We start from the raw sequence: 14,033 nt of genomic DNA, 5'->3' as shown, positions 1-14,033 counted from the left end.
TGTGCAGATCCGTAAGTTGGCATCGAGAGTACTGTCTATGTTCGGAAACACTTACCTTTGTACGAAATTGTTTTCGTTAATGAAAGCTACCAAAACCCCACATTGCTCAAGACTTACTGTCGAGCACCTTTTATCCCTCATAAACGTTGCAGCTGCACAAGATTTCAAGCCTGATATTGACGAACTGGTTACTAGTTAGAGATGCCAAGTGTCGGGACAAAATAAATAAATCTCACACTGTAAGACTCCTATATAAGTAATGAATATAATATAATAATATAAGGACCTAGCTATTAGGCTAAGACTCTAATTGTACACTGTTGTACAGAGAGTGTATGGAAATAAATTGTTTTTCTTTAAACTTTAAGTGTTACATTTTTTAAAGTTTTCAGTATTGGAAAGAAAGCTACAGCAACTTTGTATAATAGTATTTGTTACAGTGCGGCCTGCTGACGCACATATGACAGTCAAAGCGGCCCACCAATGGTATTGAGTTTGACATGCCTGCTGTAGAGGCTCCCGATTTAAATGCTGTGACGATGTGGGTTTGGCTCCACACTCCCATCGCTGTTCGGAAGCCCTTCAACCCAACACCGTCGGTAATGTCACCGATGAGCTAGACAGTGGAGGCAATAACAATCGAGCAAAGGGATGGTTCAAAAACTGTAGAAGTGCTTTTATTAAAAAGACAATCAAAAACAGTGTCCAAATAAATATTGCAGTGATCCAAAGTTTTTCAATAAATAAATAATCCATAAAAGAAAAACGTGGAGGTTAAAAATACTACAAAAGAACAATCCTTTAAAAACCAGAGGTTAAAACGTTCTACAGGAAGCAGTCTTTAAAAATCAACAACAAGCTTGGTGGTCTTCTATGCTGGCGTCTCACCTGCTTCTCCCATATGGGCCCATGCAACAGGCGAGACGCTCCCTGCAGCTGCCCTTTTTCATATCACAATCCACACGAGACTGGAGACCTCCCGATTCCTGGCTTCGGGATGGTACTCATCCCAGTCCCGAGACTTGGTCCATATCCAACGGCCAGGACGCTCACGTTGGGTAATCCACAACCAAGCCTTCAGACTTCTGATGCCTTTCCGGCCTTCCGCGGCCAGTCGCCTTCCCCTGGTCACTCACGCTACCTGATCGCTCAGCGGGAGCGACTACCAACTCCAACTCCTGGGTGTAGGCCTAACACCCAGACTTCTCACAGCTGTCCACGAGCGCTCGCTCCTTGTCTCTGTTTCGCTCGCACTGACTTGCTTCCTCGCTCCCTATAACCTCCGTCCTCTTTTCCTTTTTTTCTTGCGTTCTTTCTGTTCTCTGATCTTTTTCTGTCCCAATCAACTTGCGCTTCTTTTATATTGCAAGGGGCCATAGTGGCTGCAGCACATTAGCCACGGAAACAATCACGGATGTGGGCAGTCCCTCACCAGTGCACTAGGTGAGAAACGCCCACACCGCAGATCGCCCCGCGGCTTGCTATGGCCACTACGTCCCTCACGAAGCCGCCGCGAGTGTGGTGACCATTTATTTAAAAACGGCCTTTGCTCAGTGAGCTGTGGACCCATAACACCACAAATGCATGTGACATCTGTTACAAGTTTACAGCAAGTCACAAAATAAATTTTAACAGTAAATTAGAATCTTTAATAGTGACTCTGTCAATTTTCCAAAAACAAACAAACAAATAAATACATAAATAAATAAAACAAACTGTGCCACCACTGTAACAGATAAAGATAAAATTAATCCTACATGGTTTTGACTACAGAAAAGATCCATACTTGACTAGTTGGCATTACTTCTGCATTTGCACTTATCCAAAATACCACAATTGACTCAATTAATCCAGGAAAGAGGCTGCAGAATTGTTTAGACTTTGCTACAGTCATTTCCTCAGTGTGCACCAATTTTGATTTTTGGCCTTGAAATCCCAAACTGTAGTGTCTGTACAAAATTCCAGAGGGTTCCGTGGCCTAGTAGGCCCTGGAAGGACTGCATCCCTGAACCTTTTTTCTTGCTTAGAAAAGGCAATGCCACAGGGGAACAAGTTTTGTTTCCCATTAGACTCATCCACGTGAAGGTTCCAGAAAGAACCTTTATTTATTTAGTTTTGTAACAGCCTCCATAAATAGCCATGAATATATGATAAGTGATTTGTGAAATACCAATGGGTTGTCTGAGACGATAACATGTAATAATTCACGTGTGGCAAAGATAAGGCGCAAGGTGGTTATAGCTGTGTTAGAAGACATTGAGTGCAAAAGAGACATCTTTAGCGACTTGGAATGTGAGTCCACCAAAATAAAGATGGCATTTTCTTGAAATAGTTAATCAAAATCAATGTGGATAAACCAAACAACTTTTATCTTTTTTTCAGGTTGCTGCAAATATCTAATGGCAAACTCACATGCTGTGAAGTTCCCCTTTTTCTGTAATACAGCTAAGACACATTAACAAAGTGAATGTATTCCCAAAAGTAACTGGATCCACAAAATAATTTCCTTACACTTTTCTCATGCAAAGTGTAAATAGGTATATTGTGGTCAAGTGCAGAAATTACAGGTCTTGAAAAAGTGAGACAATTTTGAGACACCAAATGAATCATACCTTTTAAAGTCCGTAGACATTGAAAAAGCAAAACAAAAGAAATAACACTCTTTGGTGGGAGTCCCATTTCAGGGAATTCAGAAAACAAGAGTAGCAGGTTGCAGTAGTTTCTAGTGGAGTTCCATGTGACAGGTTGCTCTAGCCAGTAATGAGACCTGCTTCCATGACGGCTGAGGTTTTATGGCAGCTACACCAGAAATGGGGTTAAATGCCTTCACCGGGTGGCTTCTGGGCAAAGAAGGAGATGGCAATGTTAGCGGCAGCACCCCCTCTCATCTTGGTGGGTTACTACATACCTCGACTGATCCTGCAAGAAGGTCCTTTGATGCACACATGTGATAATTATATATTGAAAGATTGTACCCATCTGGGAAATTTAGCAAGTACTATTGAAATAACAAACAGTTCAAAGGTCTAAAACTACAGGTAAAATTGTGATCCTGAATATTCTGATGTTTTACTCAGCAAAAAAATGCTTAATGCTGTACTGTAATAGCACTATTTAAACTTCTTAAAGATTTTTGCCAAGGTTGCAGTCAGAAATATAATGGCTTCAAATCTCCTGATAAAAAGATAATAAAAAAGACAGCAAAGATGAAAAACCTTGGTTTGTTTAGGTGAAGGAGAAACTAGTACATTGATAATTGTTTTTTCCTTTACTGAATGTATTATAAAGGCTGAAAGGCAGATCCTCTGGGGAATTACCACATTTTTATAAGTTTTAGAAGACTCTTATTTTTTCTCATCTTTCTTGAGTCTAAAAGAATCTATAAAATGAAACCTTGCAAAATAGTCAAAGCAGTAATGTTTTTAAAAATGAAGAAATTACAGATAAACACTCATTATCCTGATTATGTCCATGATAGGTGACATGTATGGCTCTGGCCCCCTGCAGCTCTGAATTGGATTAAGCGGGTTTGAGAATGTTATGGTTATAATAGTAATGTTCTTTAATTTGAATTAATCTACGAGTAGGCAGAGGCTGTTAAACACAATCAAAGAATTCTTTCCTGAGTCTTAATGAACTTTTAAGATGAAATCTTGCAAAAAAAGTCAAAGCACTGATATTTTTAAAAGGGAAGAAATTATAGATAATCATTATATTGATTATAACAATAATACTTGACATACTGTATAAGGCTCTAGCCCCCTGCAACTTGGGTTTGAGAATGCTATGGTTATAATAGTAATATACTTTAATTATAATTAGTTTATGCAGAGACAGTAAAACACAAGCAATGTCACAATTGTATAACTGGTACAGTATTACAGACACTGTGTTACAAAAATAAATAAATAAATAAATCTACCATACTGAACACTCAACCCCCTTTCTCTCCTCTATTGGGAGAGCTAAATTGCAAAAAAAAAAAACATTCCAATCTGAAGTAGTGTATATAAAGTATATATAAGTATATTAAAAAAGCAGAAAAGGATTGTTGTTATTTCCCATTAAGTCATAAATGACAACAACAACATTTATTTAAATTGTACATTTTCATACAAATGATGTAGCTCAAAGTGCTTTACATAATGAAGACAGAGAAAAAAGACAAAGTAAATTAGAAAATAGTATTAGGGAACACTAATTAACATAGAGTAAAAGTAAGGTCTGATAGCCAGGGAGGACAGAAAAAAAAAAAATCTGCAGGGGTTCCAGGCCACGATACCGCCCAGCCCCCTCTAGACATTCTGCCTAACATAAATGACCTCAATCAGTCCTCATTGTTTTCAGGGTTCACATGGAAGAACTTGATGATGATGGTCAAGTGGACTTCTGGCCTTTAATCCAAGAATGAAGGGACATCACGGCATTTTGATTAGGTGGTGGTGGCTCACATCGCCACCACAGAAAACCATTGCGGATTATGGAGTCACTGGGAATGATATTGATAATTAAATGCATATACAGAGTATCAGGAGTAAACTAAAATGAAGCTATGAGAAAGTCATGTTAAAATAATGAGTTTTTAGCAGTTTTTTAAAGTGCTCCACCATATTAGCCTGATGAATTTCTCTTAGTAAGATGAGGATGATAACTGATAAAATGGCCTCTGCCTGCATTTACCCGCAAATCATTTACTACTTTAATGAGTGCAGTTTCTGTACTGTGACTTGTTCTGAAACTTAACAAGAAGGTGGTCATTTAACGGCATAATGACTGCCTTCACTAGGATTTTATTTAAGAAAGGCAGGTTAGAAATAGATCTAAAATTTTCAAAAGTAGATGAGTCAAGATTATTTTTCTTCAGCAGGGTTTTAATCTTAAAACAGTCTGGGAAGACCCCTGTATCTAATGAGTTTACTATGTCAAGAATACTATCAATTAACACGCCCGATACTTCTTTGGAAAAACTCGTTGGTATTGGGTCAAGGATGCAGGTGGATGTTCTCAGTTGAGAAATTATCTATACTAATAAAAGGCAAAGCCCTCACTGACTGACTGACTGACTCACTCACTCACTGACTCATCACTAATTCTCCAACTTCCCGTGTAGGTAGAAGGCTGAAATTTGGCAGGCTCATTCCTTACAGCTTCCTTACAAAAGTTGGGCAGGTTTCATTTCGAAATTCTACGCGTAATGGTCATAACTGGAAGCGATTTTTCACCATTTACTGTAATGGAGTTGAGCGCGAAAGCCGAGGGGGCGGAGTTTCATGTGACATCATCACGCCTCCCACGTAATCACGTGAACTGACTTTTAACGCAGTACGTAGAAAACCAGGAAGAGCTCCAAAACGCGCTGAAGAAAACATGCATTATATAATTGAGAAGGCAGCGAAACAATAGGAAGCGAGCGAATGACATATATACAATCATATTCATGAGTGCTGCTACTTCAGAAACAAAGCACGGTGTAAACATAAAATTTAAATTAAGTTCATAGACAGGCTGCCGCTGGCGTGCATGCCCACGGGTAATGTGGGATACAAGTTTAATGAGAGGACGCAGGATATAAATGAGAGTTGTATATTATTGTTATTAATGGCCCAGGGATATGAAGCGCTGGTAACACAATAAACTACAGATCCCATAATGCAGCACTTCAGCTGCCTTGCCGAACACTTACCGCGTTAATCAAGTCTAGCTTATGATGCTGCAAGTTATTGCGAAGCTAGCTCACACGATGCCGAAAAGAAAAGTTGATTCTGAAAATAGAGCCCTTAAAAACCGATGGAAGGCTGAGTATATGTTTACTGACATTGCCGGTAAACACGTGTGTCTCATTTGTGGAGCTAATGTGGCTGTAATTACAGAATTTAATCTAAGATGGCACTATGAGACAAAACATTAAAGGAAATTGAACTCAGGTGTGATACACCACAGTTAGGTTATTTTTTAACAAGGGGTAATTACTTTTTCACACAGGGCCATGTAGGTTTGGATTTTTTTTCTCCCTAAATAATAAAAACCATCATTTAAAAACTGCATTTTGTGTTTACTTGTGTTATATTTGACTAATGGTTAAATGTGTTTGATGATCAGAAACATTTTGTGTGACAAACATGCAAAAGAATAAGAAATCTGGAAGGGGGCAAATAGTTTTTCACACCACTGTATATGTGTATATGTTTATATGTATATATGTATGGATATGTATATATATATATGTTTATATGTGTGTGTGTGTGTGTATATATATATATATATATATATTTATATATATAAATATATATATATATGGCAGAAACACGCATAACAGTGACAAAACAATTACATTGACAATCATGTTATGTTATTTTCAAAATGTTTCCTTTTCTTTTTCATTACTTCTTTAACACACTACTTCTCCGCTGCGAAGTGCAGGTATTTTGCTAGTTTTATATAAATCAGATAAATCTATTCTGGTGAAAGAATTTAATTTGTTTAAAATGGAGTACTGGGGTTTAAGAGGATCATTACTGGGGAGATGTAATATGTTATTTCTAATATCATTAATTTTTTGATTAAAAAAATACAACAAAAGCCTCACAAATTTCAGTGGAAGATTTTTGAAGGCATTCCATTGAGTGAGCTGCGTTTAGCACAATCAATAGTAGAGAATAATACTGGGATTACTAGCATTGTTATTTATAATTCTAGAGAAATAACACTGCCTCACAAGATGGCCTATGTTGTTATATTCTGTTATTTTAACCTGCAATATCTCATAGTGGATAATCAGTTTAGGTGGGTTAGGGTTCTTTTATTTGAGCATTTCATGAACATGAAAGGAATGTAGTATAGAAAACCATTACACAATGTTATCCCACTAGATATTACTGCAAATATTGTGTTGGTATTCGTCATTTTAGACCAAAGGTTTTATTTCAAGTAACTGTGTTTATTTATGACTTTGTAAAATTGTGAAAAAATGTGCAAAGGACTAGAAATACATCCAAGAATGGCTCCTGCCTTACACTTGAGACTCCAGATTGAGAACATTTGAGAAAGTCTTTTTCGACTACTAAAGATTATGTTTTAATTTGACAGTAGGCAATAATAATTGGGGGGCACAATGGCTCCTTCCTGTGTGAAGTTTGCACGTTCTCCCCATGTCTGCATGGGATTCCCCTGGGTGCTCCAGTTTCCTCCCACAGTCCAAATACATGCAGGCTAGGTGAATTGGAAATCCAAAATTGGCTGCAGTGTGTGGTTGGCGTTGATGTCTGTGTGTGTGTTCACCCTGTGATAGACTGGCACCTGTCCAGTGTTTGTTCCTGCCTTGCACTACATTATATGCTAGCTGAGATAGACTCCAGTAGACCCCCACGACCCTGTTCAAAACTAAGTCGGTTAGAATATGACTGAGTGACTAATAATCATTACAATGCACACTAAAATTTTATTTCAATTTACATTTTTGACAGCATTATATGTAGTTCAGAGTAAGGCAGGATCAAGCATGAGCCAAACATATACCAAAAGAAATCTCTCAGTTCAAAAATGTTTGTTTTAAAAGGTTCAGCGAAATTTCCAAACAAACAGTGCACACAAGTATAGAGAAACATTATTAGACACATAAAATAGAATGCAAAAAAGAAAAATGTTTCTTCTTGTTAAACTTCAATTGTTTCTATACTTAAGGATGAATTATTTCTCTGTTCTCTACTTCACATTCAGTACATTCTAAACATACAGCTCTGCAAATACAACTGAGCATGTTATGGCACGGTTTAAAACCGTGTGCCCTCCATGTCTTAAACATGGCAAGGCAGGTCACTGAGACTAACCTGTAATCAGAGGGACATAAATAGTTAGAATATTCCATTTCAATTCAGCTTGTAGGGGTTATAAGAACCTCCCATACACTATGCACTAATTGATAGGCAGTGTGGACTGGGACCCGGACACAGGCAGACGGACAACATGGTTCCACCATACACCATTTATTTACAAGACTTATTTACAATTTTAACGTGCTCTACAAACCCCAGTGCCTCCAGTACTGATTCCCCCAATGTCCAGGCCACACAGTTTCTCTGCCTTTCTCCTGGCCGCCTCTAGTCCTCCCTCCAGCTCCGTCCTCTTCCACCCGACTTCTGCCGATGACTGGAGGGAGGCGGCCCCTTACGTAGGAACCCGGATGGGCTCCAGCTGCTTCCCGGCACTCCCCTTTGGACACACCCCTGTGTGGCGGAAGTGCCGGCTGTGCACCTGGAAGCCGTCCGAGTGTCTCCTGTCTTCTTCCCCCCCAGCACTTCCTGGTGTGGCGGAAGTGCTGGGCTCTCGGGGTTCCTCAGTGGCCACGGGCCCCTACAGGGTTGGGCTTCCAAGCCCTCTAACCGTGGCCCCCAATACAACCAGGGCGATCGCCCCCTTGCGGTCTGGAGGAGGCACAAGCCCTCCTCCGGTCCTCCTGGGCGTCCCGGCTGGGCTCCAGCCCCGTTCAGGTACCACACGGGATATTCCGGCACCGGGGAGCCGCCTGGCGGTGGCCACGGGTCCCTACAGGGCTGAGCTTCCAAGCCCTGTACCCGAGGCCCCCAACATAACCAGGACGGATGCCCCCTCGCGGTCTGGAGGAGGCACAAGCCCTCCTCGGTCCTCCTGGGCGTCCCGGCCGGGACCACAGCAGACATTTAATGTAAGTTAAATAACTAGCAAATGGCTCCTACACTACATACAACCATCCATCCATTATCGAACCTGCTATATCCTATACCCTATAGCCAGGGACCACAGTGCCCCACCACTAGCGAAGACACGTGGGTCCAAGCGACACTCCCCGAAAGGGCAGCACGTCCCCAGAGAGGGTCCTACTATGTTCCCAGGGTCCAACACGGCCCCCTGGGACACCCTTTTTCGGCAGCCCCTCGTGCCAACGTGCCCTTCTGTTCTGTGCCGCTCTCAACCTCCACGGTACCCGCCAGCCGGGGCACCATTGGCCTCCCGGTGGGGAGCCCTCCCGCGGAGCGGCCCGTTCCAGGAAGGCAGATCCCAAACGACGTCGGCTCCAGGGCTCGTCGGGGCTTCGGACCTGTAAAAAGAGAAAAGGGAGGGCCAGAAGCACTGCCTGGACACTCACCCCGAGCGTCCTGTGGGTCTCTGTACCGGCAGTTCTCTCGCCCCCCTCCGGCAGCCCCCGACTTGCCTGGTTGGCTCCTCCGCCACTGGTTCCATGCCCGTCCTCTTGTCACTCGCGGAACCGCTCTCGCAGGCGGCTCACTCAGCCGCCCAGGGGTTTCCCTCTGCCTCTGCAGAGGACGGCCCTTCTCCGGACGCTAGCTCCCAGCGAGATGCACCTTCCTATCGGAGGAACCGGCATTCAGCCCTCGGTTCCTCCCTCTTCTATTGGACGCCTTGACGGTCTGGGTCTGAGCATGGCAACAGCTCAAATCCAGCCCCGTCTGCGTCCCTGCAGAGCGACGGGAGACTGCCGCGGGCTTGGAGCGCAGGGTGCTAGGACCCAGGGCACTCATCAGCCCCTTTCCTGCCAGGCCCTGCGTACTCGCTCTCCTCGCCCTGTCGGCCATCTGCACCGCCGCGTCCGCTGTTGGGGAATTGCCTACTCGAAGCCGGTCTTCCTTTAAACAGTCATGGCCGTGTTCGGCGAATCCCCCCTCATGCTTTACGGGGACGGCATCACCTACCTTTCCCGCAGTACTCTGTTGGCCACAGGCTCCAGCGTCGCGCCAATCCTCCGTCTCATACGGCGTCTCATAAGGCGTCTCCTCCGACGCGACCACCTTCCCCTGCAGCTTCTCCAGCTGGACAGCGAGAGCACTTGGCATCTGTACAAGAGGCGACTCGGCGGGCCGAAGGGATCCCTCCGGCTCACGCTGAGCGGCTGGCGAAAACAGAGAGACAGACGCCGGTGGGCTTACCTGTCGATCAGATCCACTCGTCGCCTGCCTCCTGTGGGCCACTCCCTCTGGCCCAATCAGGTCTCTTCTTGGCACGAGACTGGCATTCCTTGGTCCCGCCTCTGTACCGTCATTGGCGGGCACACAAGACACACCGGCCAATCCCGTGCCTGCCAGCGGGTGGGACATCCGGCCCGTGGCCATCTTGGCTGTTTCCTCCCCAGTGCGGCGGCATGCTGGCTCTTCAGGTTGCAGCGTCTCCCTCTCAGCAGCTCTCCCAGCTGCTGCTGCGTTAACGAGGTGCTGCGGTTCGACAGGCGCCTGCCTCCGACAAGGATCCGGGCAGCCCCTGCCTGTCGAAGACAAAACACACGCGGCCCCACAGGGCCTTTTGCCCGCAAGCAGGGAACTTACCTCCCGGGTCCGGTCTGTCCAGGGAAACGTCCCCGGCATGGCCTCGCCAGGCGACATGCCGTCCCGGGCGCCTTCTGCCGCAACATGCTCACGGGAGCCCACTGAACTCCAGCCACGCCCATTATCCTTCCTCCTCACCTGGGGAGCTTGGCCATAATGCGGACCGGCGGCAGTCCGTGGGGTGAACCGCTCCCGCGGGGTTGTGCACGCACCGCTCCCGTTAGATTTTAAAGCAGGTCCCCGTCTTGTACCAGACGGACCATCCTGCCGGCTACGCCACTGTGGACTGAGACCCGGACACAGGCAGACGGACAACATGGTTCCACCACACACCGTTTATCTACAAGACTTATTTACAATTTTAACGTGCACTACAAACCCCAGTGCCTCCAGCACTGATTCCCCCAATGTCCAGGCCACACAGTTTCTCTGCCTTTCTCCTGGCCGCCTCTAATCCTCCCTCCAGCTCCGTCCTCTTCCACCCGACTTCTGCCGATGACTGGAGGGAGGCGGCCCCTTAAGTAGGAACCCGGATGGGCTCCAGCTGCTTCCCGGCACTCCCCTTTGGACACTCCCCTGTGTGGCGGAAGTGCCGGCTGTGTACCCAGAAGCTGTCCGAGTGTCTCCTGTCTTCTTCCCCCCCAGCACTTCCTGGTGTGGCAGAAGTGCTGGGCTCTCGGGGTTCCTCAGTGGCCACGGGCCCCTACAGAGTTGGGCTTCCAAGCCCTCTACCCGTGGCCCCCAATACAACCAGGGCGATCGCCCCCTTGCGGTCTGGAGGAGGCACAAGCCCTCCTCCGGTCCTCCTGGCGTCACGGCTGGGCTCCAGCCCCGGCCGGGTACCACACGGGATATTCCGGCACCGGGGCGCCGCCTGGCGGTGGCCACGGGTCCCTACAGGGCTGAGCTTCCAAGCCCTGTACCTGAGGCCCCCAACATAACCAGGACGGACTCCCCCTCGCGGTCTGGAGGAGGCACAAGCCCTCCTCCGGTCCCAGCCAAAAAAGGGCGCAAGGCAGGACACAAACCCTAGGCAGGGTGCCAGCCCACCACAGGGCGCGCACACACACACCAAGACAACATTAGGGACAATTTAGAATTGCCACTGCACCTAACCTGTATAAAGCCAAAGTACCCAGAGGAAACCCATGCAGACATGGGGAGAACAAACTCCATGCAGGAAGGACCTGGGAAGCGAACCCGAGTCTCCTAAATGCGAGGCAGCAGCGCTACCCACTGCGCCACTGTGCTTCCCACACTACATACAGTATATTCAAAAAACATTCGGACCGCTTTACTTTCTGTTCAATTAATTGTGCTCTAGATTTAGATTTAAATGGATGAATTTGCCATTTTTGGCCTTCAATCTATATTTAATAACATATAATAGCAAAGCGAAAACATTTTTCAGAAAGGTTTGCACATTTTTTTAAAAATCAGAAACTGAATTCTCTTCTTCATATAAGTATTCAAACCCTCAATTCAGTACTTTGCAGAAGAGCACATCTTCAGGTCCCTGCACAGATATTCTCTGGGGTTTAAATCTGGGCTGTATCTGATACACTCAAGGACAGTCAGAGACTTGACCAAAAGCCACTCTAGCATTATTATGGCTGTATACTTTAGGACATTCTCATGCTGAAAGGTGAATCATCACCTCCATCCAAGAAATAGGTTTACTGTAAGGACCTCTCTGTATTTGGCTGTGTTCACCTCTCCCCAAATTCTGACTGATTGACCTGTTCATGCCACTGAGAAGCACCCCCATAGCAAGATGCTGCCACCTCCATAGTTCACCATGGGGATAGTATTAGACAAGTGATGAGCAGTACCTGGACTTCACCAGACATAGTGCTGAATTTACATTTTTGTCTAATCAGACCAGGAGATAGTTTCTTCATGCTTTTGTAGTAATTTAAATGCCATATGGTAAACACCAAGCAGGAATAGTCACTCTGCCATAAACACCTGATTGATGTAGTGATGCTAAGACGATTGTCATTCTGAAAGGTTCTCCCTTCACAGCAGAGATTACTGAAGGTCTGTCACAGTAATCATTGGGTTCTTTCAGACATTCCTGACCAGGGTCCTTCTTGCCTGGCTACGCAGTATGGCCAAACAGCGAACTCTATTAAGTTCTTCCATTTCACAATAATTGAGAAAACTGCCGTCAAAGCTATAGAAATAGTTTTATCCTTATCCTGATCTTTGCCTCACCACAACTTGACTGTGGAGACCTACTGTGAGTTGCTGGGACTTCATGGCTTGGTTTTTGTCCAGAAATGCAGCATGAATTGTGAGACCTCAGACAGATGTGTACCTTTTTAAACGATGTGCAATCAATTCTATTTACCAAAGGTAGACTTCAATCAGGTTCTACACACACCTCAAGTAGAAGTAAAGCAACCAGGATACACCTGACCACAATATGGAGTGCTTAAATAAATGGGACATGTCAGTTTTTTGTTTTTAATAAATTCACTGAACTTTCAAAAAACACATTTTCAGTTTGTTATTATGGGTTATTGTGTGTAGATTGATGGGCAAACATTGCAAATTTATGCATCTATCGTTAAACCAACAACAATATAAAGTGTGCAGAAAGCAAAGGGAACTTTTAACTTGAGAACTTTCTGAATCCATTACATATATCACAAAACAAATTATGTAATGTTTTTATGCTTCAAAATAATTATGAATCATAAATTGTAGATTCTTACTTGATTTTAGATCAAGTACATGTTCCAATATATCAAGACATTTTAACACAATTTTAACACAATTCCACTTTTCTTCTTTTTTTAGTGAAATTTTCATTTGAAGATAATTCATTGACTGAGATCTGTTATTCAAGTTCAATAACAAACCATGGGGAATCAACCATCAGAATGCCATGGATGTAACTGTTGTGTCTGTGGTACTTGGCTTCCTCCTTGCACATCATTTGATAACTTTAGAAAGGACTGGATTGAGGGATATTATGTCTACATTTACAATGGTGGCCAATATTACAGAGAAGTTGGGGCAGACAATCAATACAAGTGTCCTGACTGCTTCTATCAGCCAATAAGAGAACGACTTGAAAGAGAAGAAAGGAAAAAAAAGGAACGTGAGGAAGAAGAAAGAAGGAAAAGGGAGGAAGAAGAGAGGAGGAGAAGAGAAGAAGCAGAAAGACAAAGAAGAGAGGAAGAGGAAAGACGAAGAAAAGCAGAGGAAGAACAAAGGAGAAGACAGCAAGAAGAGGAGAGACAGAGAAAAGAGGCATCAGAAAGACAAAGAAAAGCAGAAGAGGAAAGGAGAAAAAGAGAGGAAGAAGAAAGAAGAAGACTTGCTGAAGAAGAAAGAAAAAAAAGAGAAGAAGCAGACAGGAAAAAAAGGGAAGAAGAAGCAAGACAAAAGAGAGAAGCTGAAGAAAGGGAAAAACGGGAGCTTCAAGAGAGGCTGGATCAGACGTTTAAGAATGCTAAGGCCAAATCAGAAGAGGAAGAAGACATAACCCGTGAGAAGATGGAGCAGAAAACCACAAAAAACATTGTAGTCACCCAGTTTGATGAGTTTGACACCATCAAAATTGACCTTGAAAATCATGAAACTGATAATGAAAACCTCATAGATGTATTATGTGCCAAGAGTGGAATACCACTTTCTAACATGACACTAACTGCACTCACCACAAACCAAGTGGAGAGTCTTTCCAAATCTCTGGAAACATTGCTTTTC

General features: G+C 44.2%; 1 long non-coding RNA gene across 1 annotated transcript in view; it reads left to right on the top strand.

Annotated features, from left to right (window-relative positions):
- LOC120534943 overlaps positions 1–13,409 on the top strand; it is a 35,009-nt gene extending 21,600 nt beyond the window's left edge. Inside the window, exon 3 of the long non-coding RNA XR_005634815.1 lies at positions 13,119–13,409. This is a non-coding gene — a long non-coding RNA (uncharacterized LOC120534943). The remainder of the gene's footprint in view (positions 1–13,118) is intronic.
- Positions 13,410–14,033: the final 624 nt, after the last annotated feature.

Source organism: Polypterus senegalus, chromosome 9, assembly GCF_016835505.1.
Source record: "Polypterus senegalus isolate Bchr_013 chromosome 9, ASM1683550v1, whole genome shotgun sequence".
In the NCBI taxonomy this organism is placed as follows: domain Eukaryota; kingdom Metazoa; phylum Chordata; class Cladistia; order Polypteriformes; family Polypteridae; genus Polypterus; species Polypterus senegalus.
This window is presented reverse-complemented; position numbering and strand designations above follow the sequence as displayed.